Source organism: Solanum pennellii, chromosome 12 (assembly GCF_001406875.1).
Source record: "Solanum pennellii chromosome 12, SPENNV200".
Taxonomy (NCBI): Eukaryota; Viridiplantae; Streptophyta; class Magnoliopsida; order Solanales; family Solanaceae; genus Solanum; species Solanum pennellii.
This window is the reverse complement of record NC_028648.1, coordinates 71,394,618-71,410,586: the sequence shown is the minus strand read 5'-3', so window position 1 is coordinate 71,410,586 and position 15,969 is coordinate 71,394,618. Positions and strand designations below refer to the sequence as shown.

Below are 15,969 nucleotides of genomic sequence, written 5' to 3'. Positions count from 1 at the left end.
CCCCCCCCCCCCCCGGGGAGAATGATTCATTGGATTTGCTAAGAATCAATACCTTAAACTCCATAAATAGAGGATCAAGGTTTAGCTTAGACTTAACCTCCACCACTAAAGATGATTCAGAATTATGATGAACCATAGAACCTCCTTTTGGAGAATATTCCAATCGTGCACCCAACTGAGCCAATCTACATACCTCTTTCACTAAATTTTTCTTATCATCAGGAACATGGGCTACACTACCCATTGACATTCGACTTAGAGCATCCACAACTACATTAGCCTTGTCGAGGTGGTAGAGAACACTCATGTCATAATCCTTCAAAAGTTCCAACCACATTCTTTATCGAAGATTCAACTCCTTTTGAATTAACACATTGAAGGCTTTTGTGGTCCGTAAACACATCCACAAGTACCCCATAAAGATGACTCCTCCATATTTTCAAGGCAAACACTACGACCGCTAGTTCAAGATCATGAGTTGGATAGTTCTTCTAATTCACATTGAGTTATCTAGAGGCGTATGCTATCACCTTATCATGTTGCATAAGGACACAACCCAAACCTGCTCTAAAAGCATCATAATACATTACAAACCCTTTGGTACCCTCCGCTGATGTCAACACCGGAGTGGAGGTTATCATAACTTTCAACTCTTGGAAACTTCTTTCACAAGTTTTTGACCACTCAAACTTAACTTTCTTTTGAGTTAAGGTCATCAAAGGAGAAGTAATGGACGCAAACCCGTCAACAAATATCATATAATACCCAGCTAAACCCAAGAAACTTTGAATATCGGTTGGAGTCAATGGTCTAGGCCAATTCTTAACCGCCTATGTTTTTTCCGGATCGACTTCGATACCCTCACTTGACACAAGGTGACTAAGGAAAATAATCAATCTCAACCAAAACTCACATTTACTAAATTTAGCAAAGATTTGATGTTCCTTGAGGACTTGAAATACTATCCTCAAATGGTTCATATGCTCATCCTAACTCTTAGAATATACCAAGATATCATCGATAAAGACAATTACAAAAGAGTCAAGGTAATTCCAAAATACTCCATTCATAAGGTCCATAAAAGTCATCGGGGCATTTGTCAAACCAAAAGGAATGACTAGGAACTCAAAATGACCATACCTAGTTCAGAAAGTCATCTTAGTTATATCTTCACCTCTCACCATAAGTTGTGATATCTCGACCTCAAATTAATTTTTGAAAAGTAACTCGCCCCTTGTAGTTTGTTAAAGAAATCGTCAATACTAGGGAGAGGATACTTGTTCTTTATGGTCACCTTATTTTGTTGACAGTAATCAATGCACATCCTAAGAAACCCATCCTTTTTTTTTCACAAACAACACCGGAGCGCCCCATAGAGAAATACTTGGTTGTATGAAACCTTTGTTTGGTAAATCTTTGATTTGAATCTTTAGTTCCTTTAACTCGACCGAAGCCATCTGGTAAGGAGGGATTGAAATAGGCTTCGTATTCGGCAACAATTCTATGTCAAAGTATATTTCCCGTTCGATAAGAATTCCGTGCAAGTCATCGGAAAAGACTTCCAAAAATTCTTCAGTACGGGTACCGACTCTAAAAGAGGAGCTTGAGAGCCAAGGTCCTTAACCCTCACAATATGGTAGAGTCATACCTTAGAAATAATCTTACAAACTTTTAGACATGAAATGATTTGACCTCTAGGGATTGAGTTTCCCCTCTTCCATTCTAAGACGGATTCATTAGTAAATTGAAACTTAAATACCCTTTTTCTACAATCAATAGAAGCAAAACAAGAATGCAACCATTCCATCCCAAATATGACATCAAAATCCAACATATCAAGTTCTACCAAATTAACCATGGTAACTCTATTGAACAATGATACAGGACAACTCCTAAAGACTTTTTTAGCAACAACAGAGTCACCCACCGGGGTAGTAACCAAACAAGGTTTAATTAATACATCGGGTAACACATTAAACTTCATGGCCACTAAGGGAGTTACAAAATATAAGGTGGCATCAAGATCTAGTAAATAATAGACATTAACGAAAAACACTTCTAACATACCAGTGACAACATCGGGAAAATCCTCTTGATCACCCCTAGAGCTGACAACATAGAAATGGTTCTTCTTAGGAGCATCGGAACTAGGACTACTTGGTTGCTCTTGGTTACTCCCTTTTCCTGGACCCCTTACCATAGAAAAATCTTCACCTTATGGCCACTCTTTCCAAAACTAAAATAATTAGCCATTCCAACTAGACATTCACCAATGAGCTTCTTACCACATTTGGTAGTGTCACAGATTTAAGGTATTTGCTAAACTTCCATGTGGCCCTCGACAACTTACTCACTAATATTTCAAGGTCTTGTAAGCTCAAGTAAGCCTTTAATACTTAGATCTCTAAGAGAATGATTGAGACATGACTTTTTTTAGTTGGTTTACAAATGACAGCCCCCTATTTATACTACTACCAAGGGGCTTAATTGTAAATAAAAATTACTTACAAGTTCCTAAGTTATTAAGACTTTGGTCCCTATTCTAGAAAAGTATACATTTTCTAGGATCTTTCAAAGACATTCTTGAAAGGTCTAAATTATTCTAGAGAATTCTAAGGAATTCTCTAGCCTTCTTGATTAATCTAGAAGGTTCTAGAGTTTTCCAAAAACCTCTCCACAACTCTAGACCCTTCTGCCTCTATTCGGATGCAAAATTTAACAAGGATGTGGTGGGACGTGACACTCTTCCCCACCTATTGATGCGACGACCGCATCGCATCGTTACTTTGTCAGTGACCAAGTCTTGTCTTTTCGTACACGCAACCAATAGTCCATTGACTCGATCAATTTCCTCACACAACTCCTTCAATTGCTTCTTTACCTCTTTTATCTCCACCTCACGATCTACCTCCATCTTGAGTGGCAAGCGTCTCGGCGGCTTCTTTGGATCACAACATTGTTCCTGTTGGAACCTTTTTCATGCACTTTGGAAAGGACTTCTTAGCACCATTCTCTTTCTTCAAACTTGTAATGGTGGCTACAACTGTCGGCTTCTCCTTCTTGGGATTTTTCTTGAGTTGCATGGCCGTTAGTCGCACTTGTCCTTTTGTATTTGGTGTCTTACCTATGGGAACCATGCATGTTCCTCCTTGCTCCATGACCATAAGTCATTGGAGGTAAGGATCGATCACCGCGTGACACGCCTTGAAGAACTCCTGCCCAAGAATTATATCAAAGAGTAAAAGAGCGACAATGAAGTTGGTTTTACCTAGCCACTCGCCTAGCGTGATGCTTACTCCATGCGCGACTCCACTCACGGGAGTCGATGGTGCATTGACCATCCTAAGTTGGGCGTTATTTGGACTGTAAATCATCCCTAACCTTATCGCTGCCATATTGGTCATGATATTGACCTCTTCACCTGTGTCGACCATAGCACGAGCGGGTCTTCCATTGATTGTGATATCAACATACTTTGCGCCGCATACTCTCGGTTTCTCTTGTTTCTTGGTGATAGATCCGCATAGTCTTATTAATCCCAACTTTGTCGTCTCTGCGCCTTGTTCTTGCTCATGTGCTTCCTTCTCTTTTCGCTCTCGCAGGATAGCACCAAGTCTCTTCAGCTCGGGGCACCTTGCTTAGATATGAGGCCCACCACATATGTAGCAACCACCTATTTTGGTAACCTCTGTATTTCTTTCCGTGTTGCCATGACATCCAGACTTCTTGCCATAAGATTTATAGGTATCATGATTCTTAGGATGTGGCCGCTGCTCCTTGCCTTTGCCACAATCTCCCCCTCCGTTGTCATGACTATCTCTCATCTCATCTTCTTTGGCTATGTCGGGCTTCTCGTGCCTGAAGTCTGTCAAAGCTTCGGCCTGCGTAATGGCTTGATCAATCGTCTTGACCTGTCAGCGTTCCAACTCCATCCTGGCACAACTCTGAAGCCCATCCATGAAGTGGAACAACATATTTTCACCCGTGAGGTTGGGAATCTGAAGCGTAAGGGTGGTGAACTCCTGCACATATGCGCGTATGCTGCCCATTTGCTTCAGTTCCCTAAACTTGCACTTTGCCTCATAGATAACGTTGTTAGGGAAGAATGCCTTCTTGAACTCATCTTGGAATTTCTCCCAAGGTTGATGGTGCAACGCCCCTTCCCTATTTTCGACTCTTTATACCTCCACCATAGCATGGCCATATCCAAAAGATACAACACAGTCGTGTTAATCTCACTTTCGTCTCTCTTCAGCTTGTTGCACTTAAAGTAATTTTGCAAGTTCCATAGGAAATTCTCCACCTCTTGCACGTCACAGACGCCTTTGAACATAGGTGGCTTGGGAGCCTCGACCTTATCCTCCCTATCACGGTTGAACAACGACGATCTTCCAACTTCCATGCCTTCCTTGAGTGCTTTCACTTTGGCCTTCAGGGTATTGATCGAGCTAAGCGCTTCCGTAACCTGACACTCCAAGGAAGTGATGGTCTCCTTCGCGTTAAGCACATCCACAAGCCGACACTCCATGGAAGTTATGGACTCCTTCGTCTCAAACTCGGCCGCTAGCGACCTTCCAACTCTTTACGGATGTTCTCGGTCTCCTCAAGGGTGAAGTCCTCAAGGGTCTTGAACTTGCCATCTGCCACATTCATGCACCGACCTAAGCTCTCGACGACTTGTCTCGCCACTTCCACCCTTGCGACCCATTCTTCTCCAGTGTTGACGTCTATGGCATCTTCGCTCAATTCATTGTCACTTACTTCGGTCGTGGAGCGTGGATGAGATGTTAGCGCCTTGCTAGGTGTGGGTTCGGGCAGAACCCCTCATTACCCTTTTGATGTTTCTTCCCCTTTCGGTTCTTGTTACCACCATCCATACGGACGTTGGTGGTGCTAATGCCGTTTACGTCTCCTTCGGTAGTCATTCCCTTAGTATTCGCTAAAGTTTTGTGTGGCCCTCGACAACTTACTCACTAATCTATCAAGGTCTTGTAAGCTCAAGGAAGCTTTTAAGACTCAGATCACTAAGAGAATGATTGAGAAAGAACTTATAAAGAACAAGAGAGCTTTGGAAGAAGGCTTTTGTATTATGCTTGGAGAATGCTTACAACTTTTCTTGGTTGGTTTACAAATGAGAGCCCCCCCTACTTATACTACTACTTAGGGGCTTAAGTGTAAATAAAAATTACTTACAAGTCCCTAAGTTATTTACACTTTGATATTCTAGAAAAGTCTACATTTTCTACGATTTTCCAAAGACTTTCTTGAAAGGTCTAAATTATTATAGAGAATTCTCTAGCCTTCTTGATTTATCTAGAAGGTTCTAGAGTTTTCTGGAAACCTCTCAACAACTCTAGACCCTTCCGCCTCTATTCGGATGCAAAATTTAACAAGGATGTTGCGGGATGTGACACTAGGGTTAGACACTCTATCCTTACTAGACTTGGGGAAATTAGAAGAAACTTGATTGGAGAACCTCTTCTTGAACTTAGGCTTATCTTGGATTTCCAACTTACCCTTTGAAGTACCTCCCTCATAGGGTCTTGACCTCTTGAACTCCCTATTCTTCTTATTAAGCCTACTTTCCTCAACTTGTTAATCATGCACCATCAATCGTGAAATGCCCATGTTTTTATGAAGAATTGCCAAACGACACTTTTCCACAAGATCATCAGACACACCCGTTATAAAATGGTTCATTTCATCTCTAGTATTGGACACCAAATAAGAGGCATACTTATACAATTTAGTGAATATCAAAGAGTATCTAGCACACTCATACCTCCTTGACGAAGGCTGATGAACTCCTTCACCTTTGCCTCTCTTTTCTCCCTTGGGAAGAACCTATCAAGAAATGCCCTCCTAAAGACTTCCCAACTTATGCGACCCGCTATCAAGGCCCTATTGTCCCTCCATTGAGTATACCAAGTTTGAATCACATCCTTGATTGGTTAAGCGGATAGCTTGCCCTTCTCATTTGAACCACTCTCATAACATACAAGATCTTGTAGACCTTATCAAGAAAGTATTGGGGGGTCTTCATTCACCTTCGACCCAACGAACATTGGAGGGTTCATCCTTATGAAGTCCCTCAAGCAAGAAACCATGGTACTTACATTTTGGTTCACACAGAGTCCAACTTCCGAGTTTGCTTGAGTCCTCATAGATTAAGATTGAGTAGCTACGCTTCATATTGAGTAGTCATGGCTTGAGCCAAGTTGATGAAAGGCTCCTTATCTCTCCATCTGTCATAGCCGGAGGTAAGACCGGAGCTTGGTCACCTTGAGGAGATTGTTCTTGAGGAGGAGATCGGTTATCATAGGATTGAACTCCCGTATTAGCTAGATCCTCTTGAACTTTTCTTGCAGCTTTCTTTCTAGTAGTCATAGCCTATAACCACAAGAAAAAGGTGAGAAGAAAAGGACATAGAGAGTCAAGACTCTCAAGACATGACTTCAAGAATACCAAAGAGGTGAGAATTTCCTAAGCATCACATAGCCTCTCATTTATAAGTGTGGCGCGCTTCACACTCATGAACAACATTCTATGTAGACGTGGTTTAGTGAGACATCAATCCTGAGGTTACTCAACCTCATGCTTTGATACCAAGTTTGTCACGACAGGGGTGCACCCCTTAGACGTAACTAGCGTCATAGTCCTCGAAGAGGCCTTAGACTAGCCCTTAGCATACATCGTTGAAAATGGTCTTGAACTCTTCAATGTCCCGAACCTACATAATTGTAGAAATGGAGAGTATATAGGTTAGTACAAATCACATGCACTAACTATGGAAACATATGCAAGTAAAACCATTGAAATCATGGACAAAAGGATATTTTGTTCAAAACTATGCTAAGTCACTTTGAAATTCTTTATGCATACACAAGAGCTTATACAAGTCCATGATCATATCAACATTAACATATAGTCATACTTATACACAAGAATAACATCATAATATAACCATAAGCAATATTTCATATCTTATAGTTCATATCATTAAAGCATACAAGACCATTCATACAATCCCAATCCAAGCCAACTAGTGCAGTGCTCATGTGAAGCCCCATAATCCTACATAAACCAAGTCAACCAGTAAAGAGACCAGAAGTAATGCATTTACCTCAAATAACATTGTATCATGTATAGTCTTCATCATACATAGCAATTTAAACCAATATCATGTTCATCAATGAAGTCAACATCATATAAGATCAACATCACGTAAATTCAATATTATGCATTTCATTCATAACATAAGTACATGAGATCATCCTCCTGGGACTCTCCCCAAGGTCAACTTGTGCAATGCATAGGTAAAGTCCCATACCCTTACCTACACTAAATAGAACCCTTAAGTCACCATAGTTAGTGTCCATCTGTATTACTTTCATTCATTTTACTTTTGGGAACAATCGCTTTAACCGACAATAAGCCATATAAGCTAAACATGGAATCTGGTGTCATGAAAACCCTACAGCAAAAGAAGGTGCTCTACTTGCCAAGGTATAACTATACATGAACATAACATTCTAGGTGGATCCACTAGTTAGTCTTCTTATGGGGAACATAGTTAAGGAACTAGGACATTTACTAGAAAATCTTTTATGCACATTTGCATTGTAGTCTCCATCTCATGAGAACCATTACGAACCTACCTTCCCTCGTTGGGAAGGGACACCTCTCATATCTAGTTCGCACGGTGCTAAGCTAAAGTCCTTTTTTCAAATATCTTTAAGCCATCATTAACATTAGCTTACAATATATGCCTTATGTACTAACCCCTTTTATAATTATGATTATAGCTCTTCAGGTATAGAATGAGAATTTCCTTTCATCACAACCCATCATTTAGTAAGATCATCACATAATAATTATATCATAATACGACACAAAAGAGAATAACTTTCAACCTTGAATGATGATCCCCCTATCAAGATCTCACATTCAACAAATTCAAAACATGCAACCATATGTATCTGTATCATCATCTTCCTAAGCTATTCACATAATCATACTTCAATTGAACATCATCATCAAGAATAGGTCAACATAATTGAAGTAGAGTACTCATGATCATAAAAGACTTACCAATGTCTTCCAAGAATCTCATTCATGATCTCACCCTCAATTTCATCACATTCATCCAATAATCCAATTACCATCATCATATAATAGTAAATTAAGCAATAATATATCCAATTCAAACATCCATAATCATCTATCATCATAGTTTTTTTAGTAGAAGAACCCTTGGAGGGGTAGGGGCTGAGCAACACCCCCCACCTAATTCATAGTTAGGGTTAGGCAAAAGGGGTCATTCATGGATCTTTTAGAGAAACGGGGTCAAAGTCTAAGGAATTCAATCCGCCATTAAATAATCATAATCTATCAATATAAATCAAAACAATACAACATTAAACAAATTTGAAAGATAACCCACGAAATTGGATGAAAACCATAATGTTAAACCTCTTTGAAATCAAATCTTTGAAGAGCCTCTTGGGGAAAGGAGTCCCAAGAGTGAATAGATTCCATACCTTGTTAATTCTTAGAGAATTGGAGGATAAATCCTTGATTTTGAAGCCCTAGGATGAACTTGTTCTTCTTCTTCAACGGGGGTCTTTGGGTAGTGAGAGTAAGTAGAGAGAAGTGAGAGTGATTTGGGTTTGGGGAATTATAAGGTGTTAGGTTAGTTTAATGACTTAGGGGGCTTATATAGTCCTAAATTAACTAATTTATACCGTACCTAAGCATTAATTGATTAACTAACAAATTAACTTATTACCCCTAATAAACTGAAACATGGTAGTGAAGTGGGGTCTCAATCGACGAGACCCCATTGACGAGGCGTAGACCAAACCACGGACCATACTGGTCATCTGTGATATTGGTTTGTAACAAACCTTAAATGACTATGCTAAGTAATTCTTAATGTATCTAGAATGCCTATGGTTAGACCGGGTTCACACGAATTAATGCGCGTAGAACCAGACCTCGGAACCCTTGCAACAACCAAGCCAACTAACTTGGTGAGTTATTTGAGCTAGGAAAGGTTGGGTCTTGCCATGTAGGGCACTCGAATATAAAAAATTACTCGAATGAGTCTTTACTGGACTTAAAAAGGGGAAATCTTAAGTTTGGAGGGTCTAGGGGTAAAATGGTCTTTATCTAGGCTAAGGTAGTATCGTAATTACCCTAAATATGTAATTAACTTTTTAATTAATAAGGTGGAGGGGCATTTTGGGTAGAAAGGGCCGACATTGGCCCTTTGAGTGAAATCTTGCTCCACCCGAGTTCTAACCTAGGTAGGAGCAATGATTTAATTTGATTTATTTTATTTGGTGAATTAATTTAATTAATTAATATTTAATTACTGATTTTATTAAAGGAAAAATTAGATTTTGAATAATAATAATAATAATAATAATAATAATAATAGTAATAATAATAATAATAATAATAATAATAATAACAACAACAACAACAATAATAATAAATAATGAGGAGTCCTAGTTTGACTAAGTCTCCACCTAACTCTCCTAGTCCTAATCCACTCATTCTCACGTTTTTCACTACTCTTCTCTCACTTTCACGCTTATGCATTCTGTAAAACAAAAGAACAAAACAAAAATAATAAATTTCATCAAGAACTTCAACGCTAAAAACTCAAAATATAAGTTAGTCTAAAAACGTAAAGCAAAACAAAGTTCTTGACGGGATTGTGTTTGAAGTTTCGGTGGTGAGGCTTGGTTTCGTGGGAAATTGGCAGCATTTAAACAAGTGTGGAATGACATTAAGGTATGGGTGTTCTTATCTCTTGGACTATTTCCAAAGAGACCCTTAAGGTTCAGTTTAATCGCAATTGAAAAACTAAGGTTGTCCCCGTTGCATGCCCCTGTCATTAGATCCTTTGAAAGATTGAAAGCATGCGTTGGTATGTCTTATGGTAGATAATTTTAGGTCTGGTTGTGATTATTTATTGAATGTGTATTAGGAATTATGTAAGGAATGAAAGATGTATTCTGAAAAAGTGTTTTACGTCAATTGTTTGAGCATGGGTGTGCTATAAATTTACTATGCTGCCTGAAATTTGTATGTTATAATTATTGTGTTTTCGTATATGTAAATGTTAAAAGTGTGATGTTCATATGAGTGTAATGTTTCTGGATTTAATTGAAATTCTTGTCTGAATATAATCATAAAAAGATTACACTTAAAGATGCACCAAATGATCCACGAAATACCTTAAGAATTAACGTATGAATGATGATAAAAAGAAGCTGAAAATAGTGAACAAATTTCCACCATTTAGTAGGTTGGGTTCGGCCAAACAACGTGGTAAAAAATTCAATGAAGAATGAATGTAAAATAAGTGAGATAACTAAGGATTGAACCCATGACATCACTACATGAAAGCTACAAAAAATTCAACAAAAGATTAAGGGGAAAATAGATTGGAAGAGACCAAATTTCCAGCTTGCTGGAAATTTGGAGTCTCAGCCAAGGATGAGGAAAATTAGCCATGTTTTTAAAACCTTTTAAATTTGACATCATGGGGGATTGAACCCATGACCTCACCAAATGAAAATTACATAAGAATTTCATGAGGAAAATGAAAGGAAAAATAGATGTGGTGAGTGGGGATTGAATCCACAACCTCTTGAATGGATGTGAGAGTTAGGAGAAAAATAAAGGAGAAAATAAAATGGGGAGAGTGGGGATTGAACCAACAACTTCTTGAATAGATGAGAGAGTTAGGAAAAAAATAAATGAGAAAATAAAATGTGGAGAGTGGGGATTGAACCCACAACCTCTTGAATGGATGAGAGTTAGGAGAAAAATAAAGGAGAAAATAATTGTGGAGAGTGGGGATTGAACCCACAACCTCTTGGTAGGTGAGAAAGTTAAGAGATAAATTAAATGAAAAATAATGAGCTTGTGGGGTATTGAACCCACAACATCATTTCCTTAAAACGAAAAAGGAGAGGAGAACAAGAGAAATATTATGGGGTTGATGGGAATCGAACTGGCATCTCCCAAATCTGAAAAATACAATTATCAAGTTTAAAATAATATTAAGTGTTGTCCAAGGGATACGAAATCGGATTCCCTTGACCAATTCCGTATTGACACATAAGTCATACGTAAGTAAATATTTAATGAATGCTGCCTCTAAAGATCGAAATCAATATCTTGGCATATCTAGAAGATGCATAAGTCTTGTACCACATAATCTTGGGTAAACTTGATTCACTTCAACAAACTATGAATGAAGCCTCATGTCTTGTATGTGTGGACTCATAAGTCTATCATACGTTTAAAAGTAAGTGAGTCTAAGATGTATGTGATAAAATGATGTAACCATAGAAGGGTTAAGTAAGAGTGTGAGACACACTAAATGGCCAAGTGCATTGGCATATGATGAAATGAACTTTCACGTGAAGGACTGAGTAATTATGAAAGCGATTGTGTTAAAGTTAATGAATGAGGTGACAATATGATAAGAGGCTAATGTGAAAGATGAGATCAATCTCAAATGAGCCTAAGTAAATGTTACCAAAACGTACTCACCTATGAGAGTGTAAAGTTAATGAAGAGATCAGTCTCTATGAACACTCTAATGAAAGTATTGAAGTTAATTCATAATTAATACTAATGATGAGATGAGAAATCATCTAATGAGCTATGACGTCCTCATGATAGAAGTCAGCTTCCATGATGTATGAGTTGAATGTAATGGAACTTTATACTGAGCACTGATAGGCTAGCTATGTGCGGTGATGCCTTCCTTCGGGAAGGGCATAGATTCACGTAACTCTCATGAGATGAGACTGACCGGCATGCCGAGTATGGGTCTCCTTATATCTCCTAGTCTTTGAACCTATACTGCCAATATAGGGATCTACCATGGTTCAATCCCCTATATACGCTAGCATGTTTTGGTTCACCATAGCCGGTGATTCCACCTCTTTTCAGTGTGGGGATTACACACTAGATTTCATGATGCTCATATGATCTATGTCGGTTAAGGTTAAAGTTACCAAAGAAAGAATGAGGCCAGCCTCAACGAATGCACATAATAAATTGAAATATACCAAAGGTGTTAGGATAGGATAATCAAGAGGTGAGCTAGACTCAAGTAATGACATTAGGTTATTCTTTGTCATTGCACAGCAAACCCAATGAGAGTCTTAAACTACATCCTAGGTATGACTATTGATTGCACTAGTATATGAATGAACGAAAATGAAGTACGTATAAATGAATGAAGCAGACTCTGTGTTTGCTAAAGAAGGCTCCCTAGTTGAGGTCCCATATGTTGAGCCCTCATTTTGGGAAGTCCTAATGGCAAGTCCATGATTCCAAGGTGTCATGGCATATGAAATAATGATATGAACAACGTGATATGATATGTGCAATACGTTATGTGCTGCTTGCAAAATGATAAGTATGATGATGCATGTTACTCTCATGGCATGACTTTCCTAATCCGAATTCGGCAAGTCCACTGACTTTTCTAATCCAAATTTGGAAGCTCTACTGACTTTCCTAATCCAAATTTGGCAATTCCACGGATTTGACTTTCCATAAATCATGTTGTTAGGAAAGAGCTATTCTTACTCATGCATGTCCTTGGTGTGCGCTTGCATATACCCATACTTAGTACAAGTGTGTGCTAATCCCATACAACTCTACACTTTTATGTGCAGGCACAGGCGGACACTAGAGATTACAGTACGACACTGCAGCTTTTCGAACGTCGAGCATTCATCCGAACATGGTAGGACCTCATGCTTTCGAGGAACCTTAGGATAGTCCATGGGGAGTCTTACCCAAACGTTTCGATCCTAAACACACTTTAATAAGTATTATTGACCATTTCACCAAATTTTTCTTAAATCCAACTCTTTAAACCCCTTAAAAGACATCAAGGCATATTATCTCATTTTCACAATCTCTGAACGTCAAGGTAGTCCCTTGACGTTTTGGTTATAACACTTCCTAATATAGTCCATTACTTTTTTAAGCTTAGAAACGTTATTTTAATACATAATTCATCAAGTGTGGCTCTAGACTAAGTCATGAAACTTCCGAAGTGTTAAAGCATAATTCCAAAGAGCTCTACACACTCAAATTCAATTCTATAAAATCGTATGAGTTTGTTGGCGGGTTACTAACACCTTATGTAACCAAAATTTTAATTAAGTTAGTCGATTTCTACACCTTAAAGACTCTAATTTCCTCTAAATATGGAAAATTTAGGGAAAATTCAAATACTACAAAAAGTTTTTTTGACCCTAATTTTTCCTTCGTTGGCATTTCTATAACAACGGAACCTAGTCGTTACAAATGTGAGTTATTTTTTGTTCGTGTACTTGTTGACAATATTGTATATTCTAGATACGTTGTGACTAAAAGTATTGAGTTGGAATATTTGTTGAAATTAGTGAACTCGTGGGTTGTAATAGTGAGAGAAGAGATAGTGCATGTGAAAAGAACTGATGACTGAATTTCACCTTGGGGGTAAGGAGATGGGGCTTAGTGTTAAGAAAGCTTGAAAAAATGTGTTATGTGACCTTGGTTGGTAAGGTGATGAGGTAGTAAGGTAGGACATGTACGTTTAGTAGGTCAGCAGTATTATTATGTGGTTAGACTAGATAAGCTATGGACAAAAGTTTGGTAAGCGTATTGATACTTGAAAGGTAGTTAGTAGATAGAATGCTAGAGTGATTGAGGTATTTCATTATAAATAAAAAGGGAGGGTGGAGGAGCGAGTAGTTTAACTCATGATTATTACTAGTTGGTTTCTTATGTTACGTGGTGGGTGTCGATTTACCAATGATGCCCAGCAGTACGTGTGATTGTACTGATACTACTCTTGCTATGTCTTTTAACATAGTCTAGATGCAGGATTAGTGATGTAACATCGGGTGAAGACGAAGAAATTCTCCAGCAACTTCTATTCTTCTTTCTGCATGGCTGTGTGTTTTATTAATTTGTCCAATTTGCACTCTTTGTAGTTGTTGTACCTATTAGACTAGATCCTTGGGGTTGTTAATTACTTTACAAGTCTTAACTGGTTGAAGAGTCCGTTCATTATGATTTTTATCTCTACTATATTTCGTTAATTTTCCGCATGTTTACACTTTTGGGGAATGAGGGTTCTCCTACTTAGGTGTTAGAGTGGGTGCCCGTACAGCCCGATGGGTTGGGTCGTGACAAAATATTGCATTCATGCTAAAGGGTTTGAGATTAACACTACACGAATTGGTGACACTCTTTACTATGGTTGTATCCCAATCATACTGGCTGACCATTATGAAATCCCATACGCTGACATTCTTAATTGGTAAAGTTTCTCCATCATTGTTTTATCCCTTGATATTCTAAGACTAAATCAAATTCTTCAAGCAATAGACTACTATCACTACGTGAAGCTTCAAAACAATGTAATGCAGGTGAAAAAACATTTTCAATGGAACTCTTTTTCCAAAGATTTGACATTTTTCATATGATTATGTTTGAGTTGGGGATTCGACGAAGTCATTTGCGACACATCTACTGATGACTAAATTCTAAAGCATTTCTATTTCTTGAGGGACAATATTTCATTTTTTTCTCATAGGAATTGTTGGTGTTATTTGTATATATGTTCTATTTTAGCTAATACCAAGTACATTTGAGGCCAGTTGACAAAGAACATTTAGCTAATGTGAAAAACTTTATTATATGCCTTAATTACCTAGTTTGATCTCGCACAAACTTCATTTGGGTCCAATCCCCTTTTTAGGAGATAAAAATATCCACACACAATTATTAGTGTGAGTAATGTGAAACACATATCTATAATAACAGACAAGAATAGTATACTCATTAAACACAACAAATGTAAAATAGAATTTGTGTTGAAGAATTGTTTCAAGTCGAACTAAGATTCACTTGAAAACAAAAGTCAAATTTCTCATGAACTAGATGCATATCATGGTATAGATTATTTATGATACCAAAAAGGGTCTAAAATGGCCCCTCAATTATTTGAATTGGTACAAAACTATCATCCATCCATATTTCCACCCCCAAATACCCTTAACGTCAATCGTTTAGCTCAAAATAATCTTATGTCTAATGATATGTACTTATAAGGTGGATGGAGGATGCAATATTGTACCTAAATCCATATTTTGGGCCCTTTACCATTACAATATTTTGAAATTACTTCATAAATAAGCTCATATGATTGACATGATTTTGGATTTGATCGTAAAGAAAAAATAAAAAGGATAATCCTGTACCTATACACCTCCCACTCACGCCTTAACTTTTTCTCTCTTCCACTTTTTTCAATATTGCATCTTGTCCACCATTTGAAATTTTAATTCTTTCTTTTTTACTAAAAAATGATTTAATTAAGCAACTGTGTACTTATACTACATTTTTCTTTTGTGTGTACCCATAATTCAATATAAAAGAATACAAATTACAACCTTTTGTCTTATCCCACCAAACTCCAACCAACTATGATAATAAAACAAATTAAAAGAATATGAATATGTACCCACTAATGCATCTGTTTCCATTGAAATAGGCTCGGTGGAGTCATTCTGTATGGTGTACATTACTTTGACGATGTTGGATCACTTAGTTGGCCCTCACTCTTGCGAAAATTTATCGCTCCCATAGTGTCGCTCCAGTGGGGACCTTGGTTGTTTCCATGGAGCTGGTGCATCCTATGGACCACCATCCTCAAAAACCTTTGTAGCACTGGAAATATCACTCCAGCGAACCTTGGTCCATTTAGTTTCTAAAAAAAGAAGTGTTTGTGAGTTTGGTCTTATGGGATTTCAGTGGGATTTTTATTTAAGTTAGTTTTAGCTTAGGAGAGTTGTTGAGGTTGTGAATCTCTCTTTGAAACCCATACGTCTCTTTAATTTCTTTGTTCTTCACTTGAATATGAGTGTTCTAGAG

The 15,969-nt window shown here is 37.9% G+C and overlaps 1 pseudogene; it reads left to right on the top strand.

Moving 5' to 3' along the window:
• The window catches only part of LOC107006524, a 28,674-nt pseudogene extending 14,105 nt beyond the window's left edge, over nucleotides 1–14,569 (top strand).
• Nucleotides 14,570–15,969: the final 1,400 nt, after the last annotated feature.